At 45.1% G+C, this 16935-nt stretch overlaps 1 protein-coding gene across 9 annotated transcripts in view; it reads right to left on the bottom strand.

Moving 5' to 3' along the window:
* Window positions 1–16935, bottom strand: part of ZFYVE16 (zinc finger FYVE-type containing 16) — a 602399-nt gene that overhangs the window by 240068 nt on the left and 345396 nt on the right. The window lies entirely within an intron of this gene.

The raw sequence follows: 16935 nt of genomic DNA, 5'->3' as shown, positions 1-16935 counted from the left end.
CAAAAACAGCAACCTGTTACTACTGGTGGGAGACACAAACTGTGTGCTGGTTGGAGGGCTGCACCACTCTTGCCTACCCTTGCTGTCTGCCTCTGTAACTAGGGGGGCGCAAACATTTGAGAAATGGCTCCAGGACTAGAACCTGGATGAAGCATGGCGGACTTGCCATGTGAAAGTCTGTGATTATTCCTTTTACTCACAGCCTTCATGACTGGCATTTTAGCTTCGATAATTTCTTAATCGCTAGAGCGCTGTCCCAGATGGTCATACATGCAGAATACTTGGGTGACAGCTACAGGGCGCAATGTTTCTCAAGACAGTGCACTTCGGGAGGAATTGCAGCAAGTAACAAGTGATTATTTCGCCGGGCATCAAGGCAGAGCCTCCTCCTGGGAGGCATTTAAGAAGATGGTGTGCAGCCACTGCAGCGGAGCAGTAATGGGGGTACATGAGAAGCTAGAACGGGAATTGACCGCTGTAGCAATATGTAATAAACACAAAGTTGATATACCGTGTAAACAGTCCAGGGGTTCTCTTATGACTAGCGGACTCTTCAACAATGCAAACATTCTGTCTTAGGAAAGAAACTATTGGGCGAATGAGGAGACAGGTGGACAAACTGCTAAGGAACTTCCCGACACATTCACCAGTTTTAACCTTCCTCAACATGTGAAGGAGGCCGCACACGAACAAGGTCACATATTAGACCAAGTTTGGTCATCCAACCTAACCAAGTTGGACCTTACGGACTCGCCTTGCACATGGTCAGATCATCACCTTATTGGGTTTTCACTGAGAGATTCTTATTTGAAGAAACATCCCACTTGTCCAAGTTTCTTTTCTAGGAATTGGCATCAAATAAACATTGAATCATTTTGTGATATCCTATCACTTTTCCTTCCCATCTCCTCCGAGAACCTGGAAGAATCTGAGGAGGTAGTAACAAACTGGCTGATAGTGGCCAGATATTTTCATGCCACCTTACAAGAAATTTTAAAAAATCTCAGCGACATGAAGCCTCTAAATGGTTTTCGGAGACTTTAAAGTCTGCCAAATTGGAACTTTGGCAAGATGAATGGAAATGGAGAAGCTCCTACAAGCCTGAATTTAGAAAAGCTTTTGTTCAGCATTTGAAAAATTATACAACATTAATTTCACAGGCAAAGGCAACATTTCTTTCTAATAAAATTGTGAACTTTGACAATAAAACCAGGGTAATATTTGAGGCGGTCAAGTAACTATCTAATCAAGACAGAGTAACCACACCTGTGATCCCCTCTCAGGAGCTATGCAATGCATTGAAAACCTTCTTTATAGATAAAATAAAGATGATAAAAGATAGTGCCCATCCCAGCTCTCTGAATTTGGCAACTTCACCTGCAGATAGTAACACTTGGGTACTCTCGGTCTTTGCAGATATCAGCAGAGATCCCTTCTATGAACTGTTGGCTCTTCTAATAACATCTGCCATCCACCGCCCAATATTCCAAAAGCTATTTTTTCCCACTTCCCAGATACAGCCATCTCTTTCCTTAATCAATCGCTTAGGCAGGGGAAAGTTGTTCATTCTTTCAGGTACTCCCCTCCAAAAAAAACAGCTGGTGGGGATCGTACCAACTTGAAAGACTATAGACCCATCTCTTCACTTTCTTTTTTGGCAAAAATACATGAGGCACATGTCGCCGAACATGTTTCTTGACCCCCACCAGGCTGGCTTCCGACCGTGCACTCAACTGAGGCCGTTATTTTGGCAGCCCTGGATGTTTTGAGGGATGGAGTGGATAAATATGTTACACAGGCACCGGTCCTTTTGACCTCTCTGGTGCTTTTGGCAGGGTCAACCGTCTCAGTTTGATTGACTGTCAGAATTGCTGGCTAGCAAGGCATCCCCCTTGACTGGATGAAGTCCTTTCTAGAAAATCGTACTCCAGCAGTTCGCCTTTTTTCCTTTCTGCTCGCCGAAAGTTCAACTTGGTTGCGGAGTGCCCTAAGGCTCCTCTCTCTCACCTCTCCACTTTTTAATCTCTATATCCAGTCCCTGATATGCTCTCTCCAGCATCGTAGGTGAAGATATAGAGCTGCGCAGATGACATGCAGCTGATCTTCACAATTGACAATACACCAGATTCAAAAACCTTCTTCCGGGACACCATGCTGTACATACAGCATTTGAAGAATAACCATCAATTGAAATTGAACTCTGACAAAAATGAGTTAGTGGTGACAAAGAACAAACTTCACCTTTGGAATCCCTCTTTTTGGCCTTCAGAGATGGGTCCTCCTCCCCTCCCCCCCACAAAAAAGAAAAAAGTCTCGTCATTCTCATAAATGAGGATTTATCTATGAAACCTCAGATAGGCGCAGCAACCTCATCCTGTGTTCAGAAACATCAAAGTGATTATTCAGATTATAATCGCTTTAGTAATGTCCCATATAGATTATGCCAATGCTTTTGATATAGGACTTCCTTCTGTCCTCATGCATAGACTGGAGATAATACAATATCAGACAGCCAGGCGGGCCTTATGGCAGCATAGATATTGCCACGTTAAACCTTTGAGAAAAAAAACTGCACTAGCTTCTGTAGCTCAGATGTCCATATTTAAGTCTCGCCTAGGCAGCGCTTGCACTGTTTCTGCAAGACGTGGTGTATTCAGGATATGTCTTTACAAAAAGAGAGCGAGAGGAGAGTACAGAGGGGCTCATTTGTCTCCCCCTAAAATGAGTCCACAAACAAAGATAACGAGCTCAAAATGCATCTATGATAAATCAAATAGTAAAGGTCATCAAAGTAGTCTCCCTTCCAGGAACCCATTTGTTTTATAAAATAACTATCACCCACCAACCTAGTTGGTGGCATGCTTCATCATAGGGCTTCCACACAGGGGGCAGAGTGCCTGCTGTGTGTGCTTCGACGCCTGATTACAGTGGAGCTGGTTTTAGTTTTTGTCTGAGTGGGAAGTGAATACCGTATTTCTCTCTTTCAATGTAATCAGGGAACCCTATGATGAAGCATGCCACCAACTAGGTTGGTGGGTGAAGATTCTTTAATAAACCAAATGGGTTTCCCTGCTATGGAGACTTCTTTGATGACAGGTATAGGAAAGTGACTTGCAAGACCAATCTCCAGGAGTATAGGTGAGTGGGGGGCAAAGGTCCAAGACAGCACCACCAGTACACCACCAGTGGCACGGGGGAGGCTCAATGCAGGGTGTAAAACAGCATCAGGAGCACAATGTATTTCCATGGAGATCAATCACTGCAGAAAGAGGCTGCAGGCACTCGCCAGGAGGCCAATCAGGCTGAACCAGTAAGTAGGCTAAGGCCTTGCAATGCTCATGGAAGGGGGACACCTTTGGTCCTTTTCTGCAAGGCCCAGGAGCAACAGGTGCAGGGGTGTCCTTTGGCATAGGTTTTTCCTTACCAGATCAGTCATGGTTGAGGAGGTCTAGGTGCAAAGGCTGCAGGCGACGTCAGGGAGTCCAGGCGGGGTGAAACTACAATGGATTCAAGCTCTGGAGGGGAGGGGGACCTTGTTGGCACCTGTGGCCCATGTCAACTAGGGCCCGAGGCAACAAGTGCAGTGGTGGCTTCTGGTGTCAGATTTTGGCTGTTCTGGAGGCCTCAGAGTCTTCTCTTTTGGAGTTTCTTAAGAACAGGTCCGCTGTTCATGGGAGCTCCTGAGTCTTTTTTAAAGGCAGGCAGTCCCTCCCAGGTTTCTGGAGTAAACAGCTGCAGGACGAGTCAACTTTGGTGCAGTTTTCAACGAGGGATGCAGACAGGTCGGCAAGGCTGGTACTAGATCTTCTGCTTCTGCTCTCCTCTTCTGCGGCTCTTCAGTGTCCTCTCTCTTATTAGATCATCAGGAGCTGCTTCTCTGGTGCCAGGGGTTACCCCAAATACTGAAATATGGGGCATTAGGGGAGTGTAGGGTAGTAGCCAATAAGCTACTGACCCTAGGGGTCACTAAGCCCCCTATATGACCACATCCTGTGGGAAGTGGGCATAACCCTTTCCCAGAATTTTTAAGAATGCCATCATAAAGAAAAATAGTGTCCACCTCACAATGGCCCATCGTAGGGGTGGTACTAGCCTCGAGGTGGCACACCTACCAGATTTGCTAATTTTCCCGTCTGTCCAGATGCAAAGGGTGTTGTAACAAAGGAGGGCGACTTTCTCTCCTGTGATGGGAGCCAGTTTCATATTCCAAAGGCGGCTGGGAAGTTTTCAGGGGGCACCTCTAAGCTGCCCTTTGGTGCATGTATTGGTAAATCCAACACTGGCATCAGTGTGGGTTTACCAATACCAGATGTTTGATAACAAACATCCCTATTTTCAGTGAAGCCATCATGTAGCTGGGGAACTTGTTTTCACCAGAGTCCTGCAAATATTATAAAATGGCTTTCATGGTCACTTGTACAGGCAGTAATAGGAGTGACCAGCATAGGGGCATATCTGCTCTTGCAGGTATGCCCTCACATGTAATATTTAGCACTTAGAAATATTACAAGCAGCGTTAGGGGACATGGCACACAGGGATGTGTGGCATGTCGTGTTTTCACTTTTGCCTGCACCAAGACACGCAGCCTACGAAAGCAACCCTGCATGTACTTGGTGGGGGGCCCTTAGGGTGGCACAATTCATGCTGCTGCCCTTGGGGACCCTCTTTAGTACCTCAGGCCCTAGGTACCAGAGTTACCATTTACTAGGGATTTACAGAGGGTGCTAAAGGTTTTGCCTATTAGGGAAAACAATTTAACCTTTTTAGGGAAAAAACACTGGTACAGAGGACCTGGTTAGCAGGAACTCAGTACACTACAGTCAAAGTTGCATCAAATACTAGGCAAAAAGTGGTTGGTACTGCAATAAAAACCCAGTTTTCTACCCAAGCCACCCAGCCCAGAGACCAGGAGACTCATCCAAACCTGGGAGAGTCTTCCTAGTTTGTCAGGCAAGGAAGAGTAAGGACACAGGCTGGATTGTTGCAGGGTCTACTCTGCCTTACATCTTCCTCTAGGTCATTCACTCTGGGGAGCTGACCTACCGCAACAGTGTTAGGACCCAATTTAAAATGCCATGTCTACTTCTTAAGTGTCCTTGCCCATTCTCTTGGTTCACTAGCAGCAGCTACAGGTTCAGCAAATCCTTGAGTGAGGACTGGCACTGGACCAGTACCTCTTTTTGGTCAGACAAACCTCTGGGTGCTCGTTTCCAGGGCGACAGTCAAGGGGGAGGTCTGTACTGACTACCACCCTACTCCAACTAAGGGGCCCTGCTAGGTCTAGTGTTACTAAAGCCACATGCCTAACAATAACCTCCCCTAGCATAGCTCCTTCTCTTTTAGTCTCACCTGGGATATACTGGTTTGAGAGTACCAACCTGTCTTGCACAACAGTGTAACTGGCACAGGTATCTCTCAGGGCTGTGGGTGGGATTTAAATCACCAGTAGGTGGTGGAAGTGTCTACTCCCCTCTGGAATCTCCAATTCATCTTTTGGGCCCACTTTCTAGTTAAAGGCTAGGAGGACCTCCTCATCTGTGGAATTATCCTCAAAAGCTGCACTAGAAATGCCTGGAGGTACACTAGTGGGTGTGTTTTTAGGACAGGAAGGGTCCAAAGCTATGTGCCTTGTCTGCTTGCAGTTAAGGCACCAAGTGTTCTTGGGGTCTCAGTTCTTACCCTGGTACCCACCTTTGTTTGCGAGCGGTCTCGGAGCCCTCCTTCCTGGGGGCCTATAAAGAACTCCTTACTTTTATCTTTGTCTTCAGAGAGGTCCACCTTCTTCCTAGCCACATGCCTAGTTTTGGACACTCTTGTTTTTACCCAATGGTCAGCCTTCCTCCCCAACTCTTGCAGAGAGACTGACCCAGGTCCACCAGGTACTTATACAATGTCTTGAACACAATTACTTAACAGAATCTTTTTCATAATTAAATCATAGAGCCCATCATAATCGTGCACATTGCTACCTTTTAACCAACCAGCTAGTGTTTTCAGTGAAAAGTTTACAAATCAACCTAGGACTGACTCTGCATTTTCAGAGTCTCGCTGAACCTGATCCTGAATTCTTCAGTGGTGAGTACAAAGCACTCAATGAGGATATCCTTCATGAGGTCATAGACTCAGCGCCTGTCTCATTCAATGTCAGGAGCCTATCCCTACACTTTCCTGAGAACAGTTCCCAAAGAAACGAAGCCCAATACTTATTGTACAGCTGTCTCATTTTACAGGCCCTCTCAAAGGCTGTAAACAATGTGTTAATATCATCACCATTTTAATATTTTGGGACAGTCCTTTTGGGGATTTTAGGGTCAAAACCTTCTTCCCTTTTGTGGCCATCAAAGATAGGGTCAAGGCCTATCTTGATTCTTTCCTTTTCTATACCCAGGAGTTTTGTCTCGAATGCTATCCTCCTTGCTAGTTCCTGAAGATCTGCATCTTCAGTATCTTCCTCTTCCGGACACTGCTAGGAGTGCTCCCAGTGGTATTGCTTTCTGAAGGGGAAATGGTGGAGTCCGTGTCAACTTCATCCATCTCTTGGTCTTCATTATTTTCCCCAGTGGGGGAACCTTCACTTGCCAAGGCCTTGTTGTTGTCTGCCAGAAACTGCTGCAAATGAGCTTTTGTGAGTTTAGGTCCCATGGCAAGGTTCCGTGCCTTACACAACTCCTTGAGTTGAGGTACCCTAAGGAGCTCATAGGGAGCCAGGTTGAGTTCCTTCTGGAGTCGTAGGTTTTAAAAAGTAATTGGGAACTTTTTAAGAACTTAAAAATGCTAAGAACTACTAAAGGCCTAACTTACTTTCCTACTTTTTAAATTCTAAACAGTTTTGCAAAAAGACTTAACTGAGGCCCTAACAGCTATTTGAAAACAGTTTATTTAAAAATTTAAAATCGATTTTTTTTCTTAAGCCGAGACAATTTTGGATTCCTCTGTGGAATCACTTATCAAGTAAGTGGTACGCAAAATGTCAAGTCTTGTATCCCACAGCTGCACCATCAATGTAGGAAGTTGGCTCGTTATGTGATTTATCAAAACGTTGATATACCGTGTAAAGAGTCCAGGGGTTCTCTTATGAGTGGAAAGGGGCTTGCTATGCAATCCCAAAGTGCTCTATTAGGGGATAGTGTGGTCGAGCAGGCTTGTGCTCAACACAGCGGAGTGCAAATACACACAATGATCAATAAATGACACACACGACTCAAGAAGGAGATCCACACAAATTCATAAAAATAGCAAGAATCTTAATATATGTTTAGGCAGCAGAGAAAAATCATCCAGGTAAGTTTTTAAATATAAATTATTTTCACTTTAAAAAGAGGACAAAGTGCAATTTCTGAGTTCTGCAATCTTCTCCTATTGAAGGAAGAACAAGTTCTTCAAACCAGTATAGTACAGCGACTTACAAGACCAATCTCCAGGAGTTAAGGTGAGTGGTGGCCAAGGTCCAAGGCAGCACCAGCAGTACACCACCAGCTGCACGGAGGCAGCCGGGTGCAGGGTGCAACACAGCTTCAAGAGTCCAATGTATTTCAATGGGGATCGGTCACTGTGAAAAGAGGCTGCAGGCTTGGTAAATCCAACACTGGCATTGGTGTGGGTTTACCAATACGAGATGTTTGATACTAAACAGCTCTATTTTCAGTGAAATCTTCATGTAGCTGTGGAACTCATTTTCATCCGTATCCTGAACAGGTTTGAAAATGGGTTGCCTAGTCACTTTGACTGGTAGTAATAGGACCGACAAGCACAGGGGCATATCTGCTCTTGCAGGTATGCCCTCAAATGTAATATTCAGAACCTTGCCTTCGTGCTGTCAGGCCTGCTTTAGGGGTGACAAACAAATATTACATGCAGGATTAGGGGACATTGCACACAGGGATGTGTGTCATGTCGGGCTTTCACTTTTGTCTGCACCAAGACATGCAGCCTGCGATAGAAGCCCTCCATGTGAATGGTAGGGATCCCATACGGTGGCACAATTTGTGCTGTTGCCCTTATAGAACCTCTTTAGTACTCAGACGCTAGGCACCAGGGGTACAATTTAATAGGAACTTACAAGGGGTGCTAAAGGTTTTGCAAATTGGGAAAAACAATAGAACCTTTTTAAGGAAATTACACTAGTACTGGGGACCTGGTAAGCAGGAACACAGTACACTTTAGTCAAAGTTGCATCAAATACGAGGCAAAAAGTTCGGGGGTACTGCAACAAAAACCCAGTTTCCTACAACCGCTCTGGAGAATAACCTGAGACAGCTAAAGAGGGAGGTGGTCTCAAACCCAGAAAGCAAAATGTTCTACAAAGTTGAAAGGGAGACATACATGTTCAGGTGGAATGGCTTAGGTGTCTTAACTATAAAGCTTATTTAGCATGGTAACGTGGAGGGTGACAAAATGCGGCGACTCGAAGCGTGGCCTGTGAACTCAGAAATGAGGGGAGGCCTCACCACACAAGTCAAAGATGAGCAGGGTAGATGTTTTCCCGAATGGCCGCTTCATCGCTTTCGATAGTGTCAGTACCCGAGCCAACGTCTCCGCTATGCATATTTTTGCCCTCACTAGACTGCGCTCTGCGATGCGGGCCCTATACCCTACCTTTCCTATGGAGCCTCCATCGCTGGAGGCGCTGCAATTGCTCTACACTGCTACGTCTAGAGCCAAATTAGTTACTCGGCTTTATAACACGTCACAGAGGGAGGTGCCATCGGAGGTGGCGGCTGCGCTGGCCAGGTGGAATGCTGTGCTTCCGGAGCCGTTATCTGAGAATGACTGGTTGGATAGCTGCCGACTAATAGGTAAACTGACAGCAAATGGTAATTTGAGACTCGTACACTATAAATATTTGCATCAACTTTACTACACTCCGGCGCAGCTTCATCGGTATGGGCTACAGCCAGCGGACATTTGTAAACGTTGTGGCGCCCCGGGGGCTGACTTTTATCATCTAGCGTGGTGCTGTCCCAAAATCAATGAGTATTGGGGCTTGATTACAAGAGCTCTTGGCCAAATGATTGCCGAAGCGGTGGACTGGGGTCCACAGCTATGTCTGCTGGGGGTTGGGGTTAAGGTGAAACAATCCAGCAACAAATTTGTATCCATAGCACTACTCCTGGCTAAACGTAGGATCTCCCTGTGCTGGGGCAGTAGGGCAATACCTACCATTAAGCAATGGCTGCAGGATTTGACTTATTGCCGGGACCAATTCACGTGTTATGCAGAGGAACTGCCTGCTAAGTCCAAACCGCGGGATATCTGGGGACCGCTCACATCCTATTTGTTGGCAGTTGAGGATGTCTGAAACCCAAGGCTGGTCGTCTGTTCTCTCACGCATGATAGCCCTGCACTGTATTTTCTGTGATTGTTGTATCTGTGAACCCACATGCCCTGGGTTTTGTACCGTGGTACCGTATGAGTTATGTCATGTACATGCATGTCCCAAGTGTATTATGCCAATGCCGCCTTCTGAATGATTATATCACGTTTGTTGTGGTTTTTGTATGAAAACAGAAAAGCATAAATAAACAAAAATAATAATAATAAAAAAAAGATGAGCAGGGTCGTATTCAGCACTCTCAACATGAAATTAACAAAGTGTTTTATGATTACTATGCAGCCCTTTATATGGAAGGTCCGCCGGGACTCGAGAAAGATGTTGTACACTTCTAAGCCCGGTGCCAGCTTTCACAGGCAAATACAAAACAGAGGGACAGACTGTGAAATGGAATGGAAATTAAGACCGCAATAGGTGAGCTGGCAACTGATAACACATCGAGCCTGCATGGGCTGCTCACTGATTTTTATAAAACCTATACAGACATCCTCGCAAAACACCACACCAACGTTTAATTAGTGACAGTTATTCTACCGCTAACCATAAGAGAGGTTACACAGAGACCAAACCAACGTGGCGTCATACCGTCCCCAATCTATAACCTCGATTATAAAATATTAACTAAGACATTGGATAATTGACTAATGGCTGTTATGCTGCTGGTAGTCAATCCAGATCAATGCGGATTCATCCCGGGGCGTAGTACATCAAACAATATGAGATGCCTCCTGGAGGAAACCGCGGTGGAGTGTAGGAAGACGGTGATAGCCTTGTCTATAGAGCTAGTGAAAGCATTTGATACACTGAGCTGGACGTTCCTGTAGGCAAAGCCGAGCAAACTGACCTCCCTGTTACAATGGGTAGCTAGATGGATGGATGGCAGGATCCTGACAGACCTAGCACCCATAAGGAGTAGCACACAGTCCAGGGATCTGTTGCTATTGATGCTTTGGTGCAAATACAAAACCAGTGGCTCAGCACTGTATGACGCACAATTTCACTTAAGGATCTACTGTTGACATTGCCCGAGGCCCCAGAAGCTGTCCCAAGAGAGTGGGAGGAGTTGGACAGGCTCACGATAAGAGACTGTTACAATGCTGGGAAGTTTCTTACCAGCACAGAGATAACTGACAAACTGGGAGTCCCTACCAGACATTTCTTAAATCGGAGAATAAATGGCATAGTGCAGGAGATTCACAGACCGTAATATGCCGAACCTGCCACACATGCAGCCTTACAACTACTGTTTACAATGGGCAGAGGGAGGATACAGATATCCTGGTTTAAAAAAAACACTAATGCACCTTTTACTGCACCTCTGCATCCCCTCAGAGCTAAATGGAAAGCCCACATCTCAAAAGCGTTCACAGTCAAGCAGTTGGGGAAGGTTCTGGAAACCACACAGAAGGCTTCCTGCAATGCGAGACTCAAATATGTACAATTCAATTACCTCCACGCAACATACTTAACACCTAAGAGACTCTCAGAAATATCCTCCAATTTTGTGTACAGTTGCCTGAGATGTGATCTCGCAGACACCCATTTTATGCATATGGTTTGTGACTATGAAGTAATAACTGAGTTCTAGAGGGCGACTCTAAAACATCTTGACCAGGCGCTGGGAAGAGAGTTGGCCTGCACCCCTGAGACATGCCTATTGGGACTTGTGCATCCTGCAAAAAAAGGGTGGGTGGAGCCCAGGTAGGTCCACAGCCATGAATTGAATGAAATTATATGAAATGAGATGGAGGAGTGATGTATGCCGATGCGTCCAGAGCAAATGCATGTCATTGAAGCAGGAGGCAAGTAGGGGGTGCAGAAAAAATCTTAGCCCAGGATCTTCGTGGGAAATCCTAGTGGCATTCGAACACCCAGACCCGACACTACTGCAAGACTGAACCCCATGGTGATGAACGGTCGGTGTAGTGCCCCCATTGTAACACGCCTGCTCATTTGTTAAGTGCTGACAATATACTGCATGATCAAACCAGTGATTGTTATGTTACATTTTACATAACAAATTGTTGTGTTGATAAAAGTTACATTAAGCTGTATGATCTGTAGTACCTGCCAATCTGGACACAAGCCACAATGTAAAATTCCCTTTTTGAATAGGAGAGTGAGAGGTTTACTGTGGAAATTGATACACAAATACCTGATAAAAAAGAGGGTTCTCCCTTTTCCTCCCAGGTCATATTCTACTAGGAAGGGGGAGAGGGGGAGCAACCATGGCATTTCTACAGGATGTTACCATAGCTGACATCTGCAAAGCAGCTATTTTGACAACTCCACACACTTTTACCAAGTGTAACTTGGTGGATATTCTCGACCGCCATCAGGGTAGAGTTGGCCGAACAGATTAAAGAACTCTGTTTCAAACATCTGCATCATCATCCACTGATTAGCTACCGCTAAGGAGAGCATGCTTTACAGTTCTTGCAGATGATATGCATCTACATCCACACATGCTGCAAACGGAATAGGTTACTTACCCTGTAAGCATCTGTAGTAGCTTGTAGTGCTGCAGATTTACATGCACTCATCCTCCTTCCCACAGTCAATGTATTGCTTGCTCATCTCTCTAACATTACCCCTATACTTAATTTTTTTAAACATTATTTGCATGGTCACCACTTTCTTGCTACTAGCTATTCTATACACGGTACTAGCTATTGCATACTTACATTCACCCGCTGTGAGGAAAACAATTCAAACAAGCATTGGCATAGCCAATAGGTATCGCCTTTGGGACCTCATAAGTTTTTAGCCATGCAGCACATTATTCTGGGTGCTTAACATTTACAGGTTTTACTAAGTGTAGCACTAGGTGGCTATGTAGGCGGTGTTAGAAAGATTGCAAGCAAAACAAACGTACGCCTGTAGGTTTTGAACTGCTCACATATGTTAATGGTGTCCGGAAACTGCTTCACCAGATTTAAAGACTGCAGCAGTAGCTTTGAAACCACGCCTGCTGTTGCTAACGTAAATGCTCCTAAGTGTCAAAGAACGTGGTGAATAATGTTGAAATAGTTTTTATGTTGGCATTTTAATATTCACGTTTAAGCAGCAAGGCATTGTGCTGCTCCACATCATTTTTCTAGGTTGTGTGGAAGGATGTTTACTAAGCAGTGAATCTGTTTGGATTGTATCTAAAAGATAGCGCTTGTCTACTTATACCACCCAATTTGATATTTTGCGTGAAATGCTGCGTAATTGAACATTATAATTTAATAAATTTGCACCTTTAAATTAGTATGTGTATAACCGTTTTTTTACCCAAAACGTTTTAGTGTTTGAAGGTAGAATGTTATTTTTATTGGATTGTTTCGTATATATCTTTGAAATGTTACCTACACACACACTTCCTTTGCGACATGTACGCCTCGTCAGGTGTAGTAAGCACTATATAAATGCAATTACAATTACAATATAAAAAGAAACACTCCACCTTTTACACCTAAAAATAAAGCGTAATACTGATTGCAGTTCAAAACCGCAATCTGATAAAAGTGAAATACAGAGAAAACGTTTGTTTCCATGTTTTAAAATCACTGTAGGGTTCCTTTCATCCTTTCCCCAACCTTTAGCACTTTTGAAGAATGTGGCTGCCTCACAGATTTGTATTTATTTTTTTAATCAAAGGGGCACCAGAATGTGTTCACACGTGACATAGGAAAACAGAGTATTTGCTGCCATTGTTTAGGGGCGATACTTGAAATATATGAGGTACTACATTAGAATGCCAGTTAAGATTGTTATCATGGTTACAGGCTGCATTTGTGTTGTTTTAAGGCACAAAGCCAGACCATAACTCACATGATGTTAAACTGCCGATAGATCCAAGACCATAGCTCTCAAGAATGAACGTCGGTCGCAGTAGTAACAAGCATTTGCAATGCAAATAGGTCTCGCATTTGTGAGTCAGAGCTATTGACATTGTAAATGACAATGTTTTCTACCTATACGTTTTATTTTTGGAGTGAATGTATGTAGTGTGCAAAATCCCTTGGCAAGGTCCTGCACTTCGTAATTGAGAAAGACGCAAAGTGTGGATTGTATCAACAATTGCTTGGCACGTAACTCATGGGTGAAGTGTCGCCACACATGCACACCGTTGTGCTTTACTAATGCGAAACTCATTAATAAAAGTAGTGCTTACAGACTAACCAACGCGATCGGGATCGGAGCATGTGAATCCGAACCCCGGCTTCTCTATCATTTTCTAGATTATTTGACTCACTCTCCTGCGTCTTGGTTATCCCCCAAACACTGGGAGGCAATGAAGTTTGCCAAGGGGGCGGGGACAGGGACAAGGGGGCTTCAGGGGTACATGAAAATGTATTCATTGCCTAGTTGTCAAAGGTCGCCCGGTGCTATTAGTTAAAAGTGTGCAGATTTCATTATGATATTAAGAGTACTTTACTCACATCAATGAGAAAATCGACATTAACTAAACAAAATCCCAGAATGCGTGTCAATTTTCACAGTGTTTTAGACAGTACTGATTGCTTAGTTCCATTGCATTCATTTTTGTATTTACTCTTTTACACAGCACCCAAAGTAGGTTACCTAACCCCAAAGCCCCATGTTGTTAAATGACCCATAGAAGAGAGTGTTGAGCAAATGTGTCCAAATGCAATTTTGGTAGTGCCATGGAATGATCAGCCAATGAGGTACTCAATGAGCAGGTATTTAACTACACGTTCAAAACGTACGGTATTGTGGCTGTTTGTTTGTACATAACCACCTCTCTGAATGTGTTTATTAACACAGAGCTTCATCTACCAGACAGTACTCACAGAGGGGCGACTAAAGCACAGAACAAAATGTATTAATTTATCCTGAGTGTGAAGGCACTTGGAAGGCTTAGGTGCCCGCCCGGAGAGGCTAGGGATCCCAGCGCTTCTACAGACTCTGCCGTGCTCCTCTGCACCTGCAGGGCACAGCTCAGAATCTGCAGCTTCTGCTAAGAATATAGGTGAGGGGGATGGGGTTGGGGCATGCGGGAGTTGGTGGCAGATTTCCAGGTTATTGAAAGTGATGATTTTGACGTGAGGCAATGGAGACTGACTTTGTCTGTTTGTCTGCACCAGTCTATTTCTCTACCATCTACCGAGCTCACGGTCATGTATCCATTCATCTCTCTTTGTTAGAGGTGCGCGAGCCAATATATTAATGAACAGGTAGATCCAGCCGGAGACGAGCCAAGCATATATACGAGCCAGTGGGCGAGCCGTGAAAATTATCTGCATGTTAATCATACAGTAAACATGATGTAAATGTGCGATAATGTCTCTTCAGAATTAAAAAAAAGTGAATTTCTTTAGCGCGTCACCTCAGTACACAAGATTATAGCACTGAATGGAGAGGAAGTTATTAAAAGTGCTTGTTTTAAGCATGAGTTAAAACACTGCCGCTCCTCCCGCCCGACAACAATGCCATTCGTGAACTAAGAGGCGTCAGTTGCCATGCATACCCTGAATGTTGCCTAGAGTCTTATTATATTTAGAGTAACATCAAAATCTAGTTCATTAAACACGAGAAGTTTTTGTACAGCACGCATCTTGAACTTGCATATTTCAAGGTGGCAATAATAAAGATGAAAACGGAAGTGCCGGCAGGCAAGAAAACACGAACGGGAGTGGGGGGAGGGTGAGAAGTCACAGACTGACATGTGTCCAAGTTAGTCCTGATGGTGTGTGTTTATTACTATAAGGTGAAAAGGAATTGTCAGTGTGATATACTGGGTATGTGAGTGAGTGTGTTTTGTATGTATTCATGAGGTTGTGTGTGTTTGAGTGTCTCCGTGTATGTTGTTTGTTTGTATGATTTGTGTTGGCGTGTTTCCGGTGTCAGGGCTGCACAAAACATGCGAGTGGGGTGCATAGGATGTCTTTTTCAATTAGTTTTATGCCTGATGTACGTATCTGGTGTGTTGTGCAGTTCTAACTTATCTGCTGCAAGCATGCTTATGTGAGTGTGGTATTCGCACTGTGTTTGTGACAATGTTGTACCGCGATAGTACTATCAAGGCAAATGGAAATATCGCTATGTCGCATAAACAACCGAGGAACATTTGAGTGGAAACAGAGGCCTCACTTGTATGTCACCACAGCAGCTGCATGTTTATGCGGTGCGGGACCAGGCCCCCTACAACCAGCTGTCCCAGTCCACAGCACTGTGGTATCAGGGCAATCGTGGCGGCGCAACGGTGGGTAAAAAATTGCTGAGTCCCGTCTGTTTGGACGGTGAGTGGGAGGCGGGCAGGGGGGCTGCGAGGTCACGCTGGACGGGCTCCAATTAAATGATGAGCCGGCCCAGAGCAGCAGCCCCATAGTGTCCGGTTACAAAAATCATTACTTTCCCCATGTGTTCCTCTTAGCACTCCATGAAACGCTTCCATATGGACGAGGATCTCGCTAGCACCCCCGGGACACGCTCCGGCTTCTGACCCCTAAGTCCCAGCACTAGGCCGCCAAGCATGCACCCGCTCACAGCATAAATTGTCCAAGATTAAACCGCGCGTTTCATAATGCACCGAATACACTTCTTTAAATATAGAAGAGGGGCACGTGCCGGCTGAATTTTAGAGTCAAAATGTATAGGAACTTCCAGGCCAATCAGGGTGGACCACGACATTTATAGCGCCCAGCCTGTTTCTAAGCGCCTAGTTTTTATTGTCAGATAATAGACCTGAGGTACTGGGAGAACGTGTTTCCTGCTTCTATATAAAGTATTTTATTTTGCTACTGAATCACAGCCTCCACACACCCACTGTTGCTCATCCTTTCACTGCTCTCAAGATGCCCCGCCCCTTCCGTTTCAGGCTATAGTGCTCCTTGAAGACGCAGAGCCCCGCACAACGCACCTTACCAGAACCCAAAACATAATTACAAGCCTTGTGCAGGTGTGTCTTTGAGACAACCGGTGGCGTCTCTCAGACGTTTTGTCAGAAGGTGTAAAAGTTGAGAGCAGAATATCTGTGCCAAAGTTTTCAGTGCCCCCTCCCGATGGCGCCCAGTTCACTGGAGCGGCCCGCCCTGGCGCAGTAGGCACAAAGAGGCTTTCCGTGTCCTAATGAGGGGCTGTCCCCGCATCAGCAAAGACCTGCTAATTGCCTAGGCAAGGACTGTGGTAATCGCCTTCACTGCCAAAGTGGAGATTGTTGTCCTATTAAACAAGGTGCAAGCGCGTCTGCGAAGGAATGTCAGGAATGTAGCTGGCATCCGGCCGCGCTGCTGCTCACTCCCATGGACCCTAGGCCAGGGAACAGAGAAGGCGGGACATACACCCGCCTTGGGCCAATTGCGTGCTGTCTTTATTAGAAAGACGCATGCAGAGGCCAATAGCGGGACATAAAAAAGAAAAGCACGAGCATGTATTCCTAGTTTAAAGTTCTTACTAAAGCCTCGCTGAGCAGCGCATGCACGCTGGCTCAGGCGAGACCTAAAAAGGAGTCGGTATACCTTGTGATTCGAAAGGACTTCTAAGACAAACAACTTGCAACGTCCAAGCCAAAGACTAGATGGCAGGAGTATGCAGAGCATGTGAATCTACAGCCACACATGGCACGGACATACATTTGTCGTGAAGGGATATTGTT

Source organism: Triturus cristatus, chromosome 2_1 (genome assembly GCF_964204655.1).
Source record: "Triturus cristatus chromosome 2_1, aTriCri1.1, whole genome shotgun sequence".
In the NCBI taxonomy this organism is placed as follows: Eukaryota; Metazoa; Chordata; class Amphibia; order Caudata; family Salamandridae; genus Triturus; species Triturus cristatus.
Note: the sequence above shows the minus strand (reverse complement) of the source record. Positions and strands in the feature narration are given on the sequence as shown.